General features: G+C 34.9%; 1 pseudogene; it reads right to left on the reverse strand.

Annotated features, from left to right (window-relative positions):
• Positions 1 to 4,266: 4,266 nt before the first annotated feature.
• On the reverse strand, positions 4,267 to 4,797 carry LOC129509390 (cytochrome c oxidase subunit 7A2, mitochondrial-like; annotated as a pseudogene).
• Between the last annotated feature and the right edge of the window lie 9,137 nt (positions 4,798 to 13,934).

Genomic DNA, 13,934 nt, shown 5'->3' on the forward strand with positions numbered 1-13,934 from the left:
AGGATGTAGAGATGGAAAAAGGTTTGGGTATATAGAGAACTTCAGGTTAATGCTAATACTATTTTAATTAAAATGAGTGTTGTGCCCAGAAGGGATTGCCATATCTTTGTTATTTACCCCTTATATATATTGCATATGTATTCTTTTATTACCTACTGATTATTCTGTGTAAAAATTATTTAATGAAGAATGTCAGAAAACTGTAATATTTCTGTTTAAAATAGGTATTTTTTTCTTAAATAAAAATTAAGACTCAGAACAAAATTTTAAAAGACAACGAACAGTATTACTTTGGATCCCTGGAATTGGCTAATCTTATTAATTGTTGGTCTCTTGTGGTGTGGTTGAGCTGTGGACTCAAACTTTGCCTATCCCTAGATCTTAGTTCTGGCATAGAGAACATTTAAAAAAAAAAAAAAAAACCTGATGAGAACTAAAATTGCTAACTGATAAGAATTAGAATTGATATCATTTTGATTCTCGCAGAAGCCAAGTTCTTAGTCAAATTTAAATCTGTATTTCTTTTGAAATAGATGTACATATGTTTGTGTACATGTACACAATATACACACGCAAGGCACTGAAACCAGCTCAATGCTTTTACCCATCGGAGATACCATTTTTTCCATTCAAGAGCTGTGAAGTATTTTTGATGAATTGAATGGAACCTGATTGTTGGATGATATATCACTATTATTATATAGTCAATAGTCCATCACAAGGGAAGTCAAAGCTGTCAGGCTCCAAAGGACAGGTATGGAAAGTAGAAAGCAGTATGTCAACTCACACAGATTTCTCTTACCTATGTTGAATTCTAAAGGGTGACTAGCCCTTTATCTAGTCTACGGCTGGAGATTAGGCAATGTTCAGCTCCTCAACTACCATAAAGTTGATTCTACCTAACATAAGTTCTACAAAATAGGCTTTTGTGGGCAAATAAGTTTGGGAAATGCACTGCCCAACAAAGGTTATAGGTTTCTTTACTACAGAACATTTTAGAGGATGTACAACACTAAGCTGTGTGATTGTCTTGAAGTGGAGACCTCATACACGCTTTTCCACAACTTTGATTCTGATGTCTTTTCCCCTCTGGAGGATCATTCCTTGGGATTATTGCCTTGTATAATAGACTTTGAGAAATACTGCTGAAGATGTTTCTATTCTCTACCTTTTCCTAAAAAGGTATAGAAATTAGAGAATTTAGGATATCCCAGTAGAATATTAGTTTCTATTATGGGTTAGCAGAATGGGCAGAGAAGCAAACTGAAGTGAAAGTATACACTTTAAAATATTATAAAAATATTTTATAAAAGCATAGATTTTATTTACTGATTCTGTAAGGTGCTACGAAAGACTTTCTTTGCCTTTAATATTTCCTCATTGTCCTGTTCTATCTATTCAACTCCTGCCCTGATCAAAACCCTGAAACATTAGTATGAACTCTAGAGTTAAAAAAATAAATAAAAACAGAGATCTCTGGCTAGATTCCCCTTCTTTTTAATCAGGCCAGAGAATTTTCACTTTAAATATAGGAGTTTGTCTCACTCAAGTTTCTCTACAAATATCCTATGACCCACATCCTACTTGGCCGTTTTTAGATTCTTAGTCCTCGTAAAAGATAAGACCAAGAGGTGAGAGAAGTCAGGTGAATGTTCTGAATGGAATGGAATAAAAAGTTAACACTCCATATGGAACAATGTTTTTTTTTAAGTGTGAAATTGGGAGAAAAATAACCTGTCATGCTGTTGTTAGTTCCTTTTGGGTTTTCTGAATTTGAAAAGTTGTTTCACACATACCAGTTTCTTCCACAGCTTTATCAAAGTTGTGCATATGTAGAATTATTATTTTTATTTCTATATAATTATTAGAAATGTGCAAGACACAACATATTTAGATAATGTGTATAAAGTTACAAGGATGTGAAAAGGTTGGATTAAATGAACCTTAAGAGCTGATTCTAGATTTAATATTGTTGGATTCTATATTGTGACAGTGTTCTTTCTAGTCATACTTTTATTCCAGAACATCAAGGAGATAAGGCACCAGGGAACAAAACCAAGGTCATATCTCAAGAATAGTCTCTATACTTGATACTAGCCACATTTACAATCTTGCTTAATTTCTAAATCAGCCATTCACTTTGGGTCAAATGTGCTAGCATGTGCTGCATAAGCTGGAGTCCATTGCTTGTGCTCCACTTCCTCAGGCATGAGAAGAAGGATGCTATAGCCCTTTGGTCTACAAAAAGGAAGTTGGAATCCTGCCTGTTACTAGTACATATGACAAAATGGCATTCAGAGGCTAGATAGATTAAAGAAATTAAACCAAATACACAAAATAATTGAATTCCTGTTTCCATAATTTCTGCCCCATTGATTGGATGAGATTTATAGTTTTATAGAATTAGAAAACTATCATTCAGAATGGCCCCTCTGTATTTTATTAATAATCAGCTCAAATTTGTGCTTTGAAGTTCACAGAAAATGAAGTTTGGTGGTACTGTCAGCTATTGAGCAAAATTCAATTGAAAGTATATTTGGTAATGACCCTTGCAACTTCCACATGGATTATTTGTATACAGGAGCATGGGATAATCAGATGTTAAGATGAAAGTATCATCGAAAGTACAAAAAAAATGTAGAGAAATGATCTATCTTCATTCCTTCTCTTATGCTGAAATTGCTCTGTAGACTGAGAACTGGAAGCAAATTTATGGTGGTAAAGTATACCTCTGAAAAAGATTTGGTGAATTTTGGCACTACAAAACTGTAGAATAATAAATCCAGTATTTTCATGTTTGTGTTTCCTAAGCCTTGGAAACAGTCCTTACAGACTACTCTGATATTAATTCCCGTTAATAGAACAGGAGGCCATATCTCAGACAGGTTAAGTAAACTAGCCAGTATTAAACATCTGAAATGACAAACTCAGAATTCCAATTAAAATGTTTGAGTCTAGCACATGATACCTTAAACATGCAGGCATGCTGTCTAATAAATCAGGAGTATCTCTTAATGTGGAAGGCTCTTCTGAAGCCCTGAGATATTATTGTTATTTACTCTCTATGGAAAGTCAGTTTGACATTACTCCCCTGCTATTTTTTATCCTACCATCAGGCACAAATTTATCCATATATAGATGTGGGGGTGCTGGGATTCTTTTCTACCTGTGAAAATCGAGGCAAATTACATACCCCTTTCATGAATAGGAACTCAGTTTCCCCTTTCATATAATAGGAGGGTTGTTAACAGATGATCTTTAAAATCTCTTTTAGGTTGAACACTGTTCAAAATTCCATCACAATTTTCTCTTCATGCCTGAGAATATGATTTTAAAACTTTGCCAATACATAACTCTTTCATAAAACAGGATCATATAATAACTAATTAAATGCATAATAAGTAAAAAATAAATAAAATTTCTGTGACAGGGGCACCTGGCTGGCTCAGTCAGAAGACCATGCAGCTCTTGACCTTGGGGTCATGAGTTTGAACCCCATGTTGGGTATAGAGATAATGTGAAATACTTCCTAGCTGGCATATCCAAGAGTTAGTACAATAGTTTGTTTTTTTTTTTTTTTTTAAGATTTTACTTATTCGGAGAGCCCTGGTGGCTCAGCAGTTTAGCGCCGCCTTCAGCCCGTGGTATGATCCTGGAGACCCGGAATCGAGTCCCACATCGGGCTCCCTGTATGGAGCCTGCTTCTCCCTCTGCCTGTGTCTCTGCCTCTGTGTGTCTCTCATGAATGAATAAATAAAATTTAACATTTTTTTAAAGATTTTATTTATTTATTCATGAGAGACACAGAAGGAGAGAGAGGCAGAGACACAGGCAGAGGAGAAGCAGGCTCCATACAGGGAGCCGGATGCGGGACTCGATCCCGGGACTCCAGGATCAGCCCTGGGCCAAAGGCAGGCGCTCAACCGCTGAGCCACCCAGATATCCCTCATGTAGTTGTTTTAATATGACTTCTCCTGGCTACTAGTATGGTTATCTTTTTTCCCCCATGTATTTATTGGCCTTTTGTAATTTATCTTCTGTTAACTGTTATATCATTTTCCCATTCTGTTGGAATGAAATACTTGTCAGTTATATAAGCTCTTGGCAGAAGAATCTTATTAACACCTTTGAGTAAAATAATTAAAAAAACATAATCTATAGTTGGACTTTGATTTCTTTTATAGATCATTTTTATTTTTATTTTTATTTTCATGGTAAAGACTGCTTTATTGGTGGCAGTTAGTATTAAGTCAATAAATATTGAATTTATCGATTACTGGTCCATAGAGAGCTGAATGAAACTGAACCAACTGCCTGCTGAGATGAATTGAAGTTAATCCTGCTTCTTGGGAAAAGAACCACAGCTAGCTGATACATGGCATATGCTGTTCCACCAACTGTAAGCATCATAGTGGCTCTGTCCAGGAGGGTACCAGCTACTCCACCCTTTAGACGCACTGGAATTCCATTATCCTCCTGAAATAGCTTTTGTTTCTCTGGAACTTTATTTTCATTTTTATTTTTTTTTAATTATTTATTTTATGATAGTCATACAGAGAGAGAGAGAGGCAGAGACAAGGCAGAGACATAGGCAGAGGGAGAAGCAGGCCCCATGCACCGGGAGCCCGACGTGGGATTCGATCCCGGGTCTCCAGGATCGCGCCCTGGGCCAAAGGCAGGCGCCAAACCACTGCGCCACCCAGGGATCCCCTGGAACTTTATTTTCAAACTGCCTGCGTGAAGCAGTACTTAGGTCCTCTGGGTAATCTGGCGAAGAGCCAGCAGATTCCACAGCATCTTGGCTCAGTTACTACCCACCAACTGCAACAACTGACCACCAAGAAGGAAAGTCCCCACACCGGAACCGGAAATACCTCAAACATTTTTATTATGAAGTATTCTATTCTCATGACTCCCACCTTTTTGGATTTTTGTCTTAAGAGGCAAAAGCTATAAAAATAATTTCCTGTAATTTTTCATGTAAAATCTAACCCATTTACTCATGGATTTTGATATAAATGATAAAGTGAAGGGAAAGTTGCCATAAGGCACTTATTTATTAGAATAAATGAAGCATCACAAGGCAGGATTTATTAAGGACCCAGTGAGGCCTTCCTTGAGTCCCATATTAATATAAACCTGTTCTCCTCTCTGCTACTTCTCACTGCAACATACTTAGTTTCTGTATAGCACATGCCACAGCTGGTTAGTTCATGTTTATTAGTATGTGTTTTCCTGTTTAATATCTATCTTCTCACCTATAAAATAAGCTCAAAGAAGGAAAAGACCACCCCTGTTTTATTCACTGCTGTATCTTTAGGTCACATAGAGCATATGGCTCATCATATAGTGCTAATACACTTCGTGTGTATTAAATAAACCAGTTAACACAAAGTGAAGTCGAGAGATATCTCAAGAAAAAAGAGAATATGAGAACATTAAGCTTTGAGTTGTCAAACAAGCTGAAGAATGGAGCTAGTACTCTGGAGATTCAATGTTTAAATTCTGGTTACTACCAAATTCTAGAACTTTGGCAATATTAAGAACCAAGAATTATAAAAAATACCTGTGTGCTTTGATTCAATAATTTGATGCCAAGAAATGATTACAGAGAACTAAGTAGAGATATAATGATAGGTTTACCCACAAAACTTTTTTATAAGTGTTATTTGTAATGGCACATACTGGGAAATAATGTTGATGCCTCAAAAAAGAGAACTAAAAAAAAAACAAAAAACAAAAACATGGAAGATAAAACCTGATGAACTATTTTCTAATCATACAATTGGGATTAAAGCATATGTGATGACCAAAGCAAACAGCTATTATTCAAAGGGGAATTTCAGTAATTTTGACTTTCTTCTTTATAATTTTTATTGTCACCAAATATTGTACCTGGAACATGGATTCCTTTTATAATCAGCAAAAAGTGAAAACTATGAAAAAGCACAAAGACTTGGTTTTTTCAGATGTAAAATTGGCATACTCAGTATTTTCTAAGGTAGTGAATTAATTTTTTACAGGCTTCCCCCACCCCACAACCAGAAATTCAGTTCACTAGAATCTCCTCAATTTCCTACTGATGACTGATATCATTTCTCAAATTGTGACCCAGGATTTAATAGGGTTCCTTTATTATTCTATCTCTAATAGCTGTATCTAATGAATGAGAAAGAGATGAAGAGCTCTGAAGGCCAATGCACCAAGTACAACATTTTACTCATGTATATTATTTCCTCTAAGATATTCCCAATAGTTCTTGGAGACTAAAAACATTTATTATATATTTTTCCCCACTTTTCTCACTCTTGTTTGCATAAATGAAAGGAAAACACAGTGTGCCTGTCCGGCTCAGTTGGTAGAGCATGCAACTCTTGATCGATGTTATGAGTTCGAGTCCGTATTGCATATAGAGATTACAAGAAGGCAAGAGAGGAGAAATAGATACTAGGTAGACTTGAAAAGTTATTTGTATATTGATCCAAAAATAGAGGAAGGCCTGCAGAATATAAACCTATCATTAGAACTGGATCCAGATTCATTTATTCCACTTTGCAAATACTCTTTCCCTAGTGGTCTTGTCCTATTTACTTCTGTATAGGAAGTTAACCATAACTTTTTCCATTTGTTAATGTCTTTGTAGGGCAATAAATAACTTAAGGCAGTGTGGAAGTAGTTATACAAATAGAGTTTAGGTTTTTCATTGAAGGGGGCACAGTCCATAAGCAATGAAACATAATTTTCAAAAACAAAATAGAATTCAAAATTCGAAAGATTGTAAGTGCACTAACTTTTCAGTTATCTGGGCTGGAGATTTAGAACTTAATACCCTATTAAACTGTGTAGTGCCCAATAAGTACTAAAATATTTGACTGAAAGCTTTGCAAATAAGTATTTTTCTAACATGTATTTATTCTATTTATTTTAAAATATTTTATTTATTTCTTTGAGAGAGAGAGAGAGAGTGAGTTGGGGAGAGGTAGAGGGAAAAGGAGAGAATTTCAAGCAGATTCCCTGCTGAGCACAGAGCCTGACAGGAGGCTTGATCTCATGGCCCTGAGATCATGACCTGAGCCAAAATCAAGAGTCTGATGCTTAAACAACTGAGCTCCAAGCACCCCTCTAAAGTGTATAGAATTTCTGATGACATATATAGAGTACTAAAGTATAAGGAGCATAAAAAACACCTTGATGATTCAGTTTTACAATGGCCATTTATTTAATGCATAGTAGATGTGCACGAATTAAATGAGAAATACAAGGATTTCTTTTGAAGTTTTTTTTTAAGATTTTACTTATTTAAAAAAAAGATTTTATTTATTTACTTATGAGAAACACAGAGAGGCAGAGACACGGGCAGAGGGAGAATCAGGCTCCATGGAGGGAGCCCGATGCTGGACCTGATCCTGGGACTCCAGGATCAAGCTCTAAGCCAAAGGTAGGCTGATCCTGATCCACTGAGCCATCCCAACTTGAAGTTTTTTTAAAAGAAACAGTTTGAGCCATAATTTAAAGGGTAGAGGTGGAAATGAAGAAGGGAGACATGGCAGACATAGGTGGCAGAGGATATGAAAAAGTTTCTTCTAATAGTATGGAATAGGGTATAGGGACATGACATCTGGTATCAAGAAAATCTAGTCCCCAAGCTAAGCTTGGACACTTATTAGTTGTGTTACTTTGTAAATATAATTTAATTTCTTTAAATTTTTGTGTTTTTCTTATGTATGAAATTGACAAAACATCACTCCGTATTTCAATAAGTTGTGAAGATTGAAGGAGATCCCACATATGAACAAGCAGAGTTGGTGCTTAACATAAAACACTAATTCCTTTTCTGAGGCAGCTAATAGTGAGGGTACATGTCAGTGACCACTTCTGTACCTTGCGACCTTATCCTCTGGTCATAGTGGATTTAACAAAGGCATATATATCTTACACACACAGGACCAGTTTTTCTCTCTCTGAGAAATGTGTCTTTTCTAATAGAGAAAAACAGAGAAAGATTAGAATGCTGTTGGCCTGCTTCTACTGCCTTTTCATTATATTATATTAGACAGTCACTTAGCATTTCCAGACTTCAAATTATCTTTAGTGAAGTGAAGAGGTTTGATTGAATTATCTGTTACTGAGATTTATTTAACAAATAACTACGAATAGTTATATTTGAAAGCAATACTCTATATTTTATACTTTATTCTCCTTAATTATGAGGATATTAGGTTCTCAGTTCTGCATGTTAGGTAAAAATGAGAATAATTAAAATAATCTTGAAAATGCCAAAATAGCCCATGAAATTCATTTTACTCAACAATAATGTCACATCAGACTTGGTAGAATGTTCATACTCTTAGTGGCACATAGGAAATAAAGATAGATAAGGCAATAAAGAATTCGTTCAGGGTACCTGGGTGGCTCAGTTGGTTGTTGTCTGCCTTGGACTCAGGTTATGATCCCAGGGTCCTAGGATGGAGCCCTCCTTCCTCCCTGCTCAGCAGGGAGTCTGCTTTTCCTTTTCCCTCTGCCCCTCCTCTGACTTACTCTCTCTCTCTCTCTCAAACAAAATTTTAAAACTCTTAAAAAAAAAGAATTCATTTATTTCATCCTCTGCTTCCTCTTGAGTGTACAGTATGTTTAACAATGGAAGACATCAGAAAAAACCACCTGGTCTTTACTTTCTCATTTTTGAACTTTGATTCTCAGGCTCTGAAGTTTGTGCTCACTCTCTTATTTACACTTTCTACCCACTGTGTTATCATTCTCTGTGACTTCAGAGCATCATGGCATATGTATCTTTCTCACAAACCTATACATAATAATAGGTGATTGATAAATGTTTATTAAAACAAAAATCAAATTTAAGAATTTAAATGTTGGGATGCCTGGGTGGCTCAGTGGTTGAGCACCTGTCTTTGGTTCAGGTCGTGATCCTGGAGACCCAGGATCGAGTCCCACATCGGGCTCCTTGCATGGCGCCTGCTTCTCCCTCTGCCCATGTCTCTGCCTCTCTGCCTGTGTGTCTCTCATGAATAAGTAAATAAAATCTTAAAAAGAATTTAAATGTTTTATGTTTATAGTGAGACTATAATGTCTACTGTAAAATTTTGCACACAGTAAATCATGTATAAGAATATATAGTTATATTGCAATATCAGCCATAAGTGATATTGCTCATATCATATGAGCAATGATATTGCTAATTATATGCTTCTATTATGTTAAGTACTTGATTGGGATTATCTTATTTTACTCCTAATGATTTGTGAAGTAGGTAAGTGTTACCTACATTTTACACTGAGAAAACTAAGGTTTGGAAATTTAAATAATAGGTATTAAAATATAATTATTGCATAGCTAGTGAATTTTCAGCCCATATCCAATCAGTTAATTCTGGCAGCCAAAATATATTCCTTCTGCATATCTGTCTACCATCCATTCATCTCTCTCTCTTTCTCAACTACTAATAATTTATAATTTTATTAAAATCATATAGTTACATACCTTTTCAGTCTGTTAGCAAAATGTCACCAATATTTTCCATATCACTAAATATTTTAATAGTTTTAATGGAACATATGTTTCCTTATTTTTAACATTGTCTTATCTTTCATAAAATGTAAATTGTGCTACTTTTATTTTCTTGTTACTTAACCAATGCCTTGACACAAATTAATCTTGAGCTTTTTTAAAAATTCAAGAAGCATGGCATTTTACTCAAGAATTATTCATAAAATAAGTAAAATGTGGCTCTGAATTTAATTATGTATTCATTAATTAAGTATGCTTCAAAGCAAAATAAAACAAAACAAAAACAATCCTTTTAAGCTGGTACATACCACACTGGAGTTTGAATTTTCTGGGAATTTTTAATTCATTTAAAGACTGAAGTACAAAGTCTGAAATAAAATTATAAATGACTAAATGGGTCCTCCTCCATAATCTGGAGATGACAAGGTTAATATGGTCTAAAGGAAAATGAAAAATGTTTGAAAGCATAGATTTTTGTAAGGAATGAACATTTTGTTTTTCATATTTCTTTGCTCATAGTAAGGCTTAATGCTAGCCTAGTTGAAATGAACAAATTTGGCTCAAATAGAAATAAAACTTATAATCACTGCTTACATTACTGTAGACTTAGATATACAATGTACTTTTAAAAAATAATGAAAATAAAATAGTTGGTTGTCAGTTGGGTAATTACCTAGGTAGAATCAAGATTCCAAAAAAAAAAAAAAAATTCCAAGAAAGAAATCAGATTATCTTAAAGGATGAGTAGGAGTTTGAGAATGTTATCAACATTGTGGTTCACTCTAAGTTGTATCATTAAATTAAACTCATAACCTAGTGAAACTACCTAAATGAACATCCCCTTAACTTGCCTTTCAGGATAAGCACTCCTTGCTCTTGCATCCCCAGTGTCATAAATAATCACTGGCCTTCTTCTATATTGAAGAGTTAAATGGCAAGACACAATGAAAAGTAAATTATCCTTTGAAGACTGGGTAAAATAAACAGAATTTCATGTATTGCAGCATATTCAAGAAGTAATATAAATAAATATTTTATGGTGACAATCTCCACCTTTGTCTTAAACTATAAAGTTGTTTATTTGTGGTTTGTGGGAGGAATGTGAGGTTTCACAGTTTGAAAATCTGAATTTCATATTTGACTCTGTTATTAATTAGTGGGTAACTTTGGATCAGTCATTAAGCCTCTCTGGGCCTTGTTTCTCTTTTTTGTACAAGGAGAAGTACTGGTTGAATATTTTCTAAGATCAATTTCAGTCCCCATGTTATATTACATGACTTTTTCACTGAGTAATTAATTTGATAGTGATTAATGCAAATATGGAAAAGGTAATAAAATTATTAAAGTATCTAATTTTATAAATAGAACATTGATGAACTACAGTAATTTCAAAAAGTTTTAGTTGATATTCATTCAATATCAAAGTCCTAAAACCAACCATGTGTAATTTCTTAGAATGTCAACAAATATAAATATTCATCTTCTTTAATTGTTTTTCCAAAATGTACATATGGTGCCCTGAAAGTGCCCAGGCTGTCCTCCTAGTGAATCTGTGTATGGGTGAAGGACAAAAATCATGGCCTAGTCACCTTTATATTGCCAGCACTTGGTGCAGTGTCTGACACCTTATTTTATTTTATTTTTTAGAGAGGGAGAGAGAGGTGAGGGGAGGGGCAGAAGGAGAGAGAGGGAGAGAATCTTAAGCAGGCTCTACACTCAGCGTGGGGCCAGATGTGGGGCTCTATCTCATCACCCTGAGATCATGACCTGAGCTGAAATCAAGAGTCAGATGCTAACCTACTGAATGACCCAGATGCCCCAGTGTCTGACAGCTTAGTTGACAATTAAAAGTATCTGTTGGATGAATGCATGAATTGATAAACTAACTTGAAAGCATACTGATTTGCTTAGGTGTCTGGAGAATTAAGTTCAAAAGAATTTTCTATTAGAAAAATGACTCAAGCGAGTCAGAATGAACTTTATAAACAAGTCGTTGCTTTACTAATATGAATTGAAGAGTTAATATCAAAGGAATTCTCTCTAATTACTGTCATAATGTTGTGTAACCATTGCCATCATCCATCTCCAAAATGCATTTCTTCTTATAAAACTGACACTATATCCATTAAACAATAACTCCCCATTTTCTTCTCACTGCTGCACCTAGCAACCATTCCACTTCCTGTGTCTATGATTTTGACAACCCTAAGTATCTCATATAAGTGGAATCATGCACTTTTTTTTTGTCTTGTGACTGGTTTATTTCACTTAGCACTATGTCCTTAAGATTCATCCATGTTGTGGCATATGCCAGAATCTCCTTCCTTCTTAAGGTTGAAAAATAATCTATTATATATAGGCACATTTTGCTTATCTGTTTAACTATTTATGCACACTGGGATTGACTCCACTTTTTTAGCTATTAAGAATTCTTCCCTCATTTTAGGTCACAGGACTAGAGTTCAAAAGAATCAGTCAAAGAGAATGATAGGAGTTCCTTGCTAAATTAAGGGGACAGAGGGATCTGTATATGACTCAGAATTGTAACCGTTTAAAGACAAGAGACTGTGACTAGAGCTTTCTGGTAGCAGAGGAAGAGACTGGGTGCATTGGAAACATGCTGTACTTTCAGAACTTGGCAACAAAATTGTATTTTCAATGAGTCAGATATGGCTCCCAGGAAAAGGGGTGACTGTGGGCTGTCTTGAAAGATTCCACATAAAACATTTTTGATTGGTACAGAGACAGATCGACCTGACAATGCACAAACTGAGGGAATCATCACCACCACTCAGATGTATTGTGTATCCCAGGAAACTCCTGGCAGCCTTTTGTAGGGTTTCTCTTTAGGAACCCTCACAAGTGCCTCATAAGAGAGAGACAGTAATTGTATATCTACGGCCGTTGCACCAGATTCTGCTATATCAAGTGATATCTCCACCTCCTATCCTTTGCTAAAATTAAAAAAAAAAACACACACACACACAACAAAATAGCTATAAGGTGTGTACTTGTTTGTGTGTGTTTGCTGTGTTTATGTGGGTGTTTCTGTGTTAGGGACACATGGGAGGTACACAAAGAAAAAGCAGAAATGTCAAGTAGTCTTCCCCTTTCCTTTCGAGATTTCCCTCCCTGAAATGTTTTCACTGCAGCAGCAATGTTCTACATTGAAAAGTGTTTAGAGTTTTCTGTTAAGTTGAATTGTACATGTTAATACGTGGTAAATACCTACTCATTTTGTTAGCTGACAGTGCTGGGAAAAGCTATGAGATATGCTTGGAATCTCCTGTGGAAGAAAGAATAATGAGTACATAGACTTGAAATGAATTTTTGTGAGAAAGATTGTATAAGAACCTAAGTCTTAGACTGAATTTGTTCTACCTTGCAGTTGGATACTATGAAACAGGAGGAGCAGGAAAGGGCTTGTTTTGTGTGCTAAGAGTGAGCATGGTAGAAAGTTAAGTGGCTAAACTGTAATATTTGGGGGTCCCTGAGTGGCTTGGCGGTTTAGCACCTGCCTTCAGCCGAGGGTATGATCCTGGGATCAAGTCCCGCATCAGGCTCCCTGCATGGAGCCTGCTTCTCCCTCTGCCTGTGTTTCTGCCTCTCTTTCTTGCTCTCTCTTTCTGTGTGTGTCTCATGAATAAATAAATAAAATCTTCTAAAAATAAATAAATAAATAAATAAATAAATAAATAAATAAACTATAATCTTTACAAGGGCACATAGTAACTTTGTTTGAATGATACTTAGACTGAGGCCTGGTAATTATTAGATACTAATAAATTTTGATGAATGTTGTTAAATAATAGGAAAATGCATAATGATAACAAAAGAATTATTGAGTATACAAAATAAGCCATAGATTGTGTAAAATAATTACATATATTAATTTATGTAATCCACACAACAGTATTATTATTAGCCCATATGCAGATTGAGACAAATATAAAAAAAAATCAACTTTATCAGTTGTGCCCTAGGCATGTTAGTAAAATTTCTAATAGACTTAAAACATGGATTAATTTTTCTTGCTGGAACCTCTCACTTTTTGACAAAGGCAGTAGAAATTTTCGCATATATTCTGTAACTTTAAAGAAGCCATATTTTCCTTTGAGTATTAATTTGAGGTGCTGAAATTAATTTCCTCAATAAAGCAATCTAATAATTTTAAACTGAAATTTTTACTGTTTGGTAGAGCCATATGGTATTTTTTCAAAGTTTTCACATTTATTTTCTGCTGGGGTAACTCTTAAATAAACTGATGTTTCAATAATTATATTCATATTTGTGTTTTCCATCACAATTAAAATTTTTAAAAATGAAATCAAGCATTTAAAAGTTGATTGACCTTTCAATTGAACAAAAAAAAAAAAAAAGAGGAAATTAAAAGCATTTAAAGATTGCCA

This window comes from Nyctereutes procyonoides, unplaced genomic scaffold, assembly GCF_905146905.1.
Source record: "Nyctereutes procyonoides isolate TBG_1078 unplaced genomic scaffold, NYPRO_anot_genome, whole genome shotgun sequence".
NCBI classification, from domain to species: Eukaryota; Metazoa; Chordata; class Mammalia; order Carnivora; family Canidae; genus Nyctereutes; species Nyctereutes procyonoides.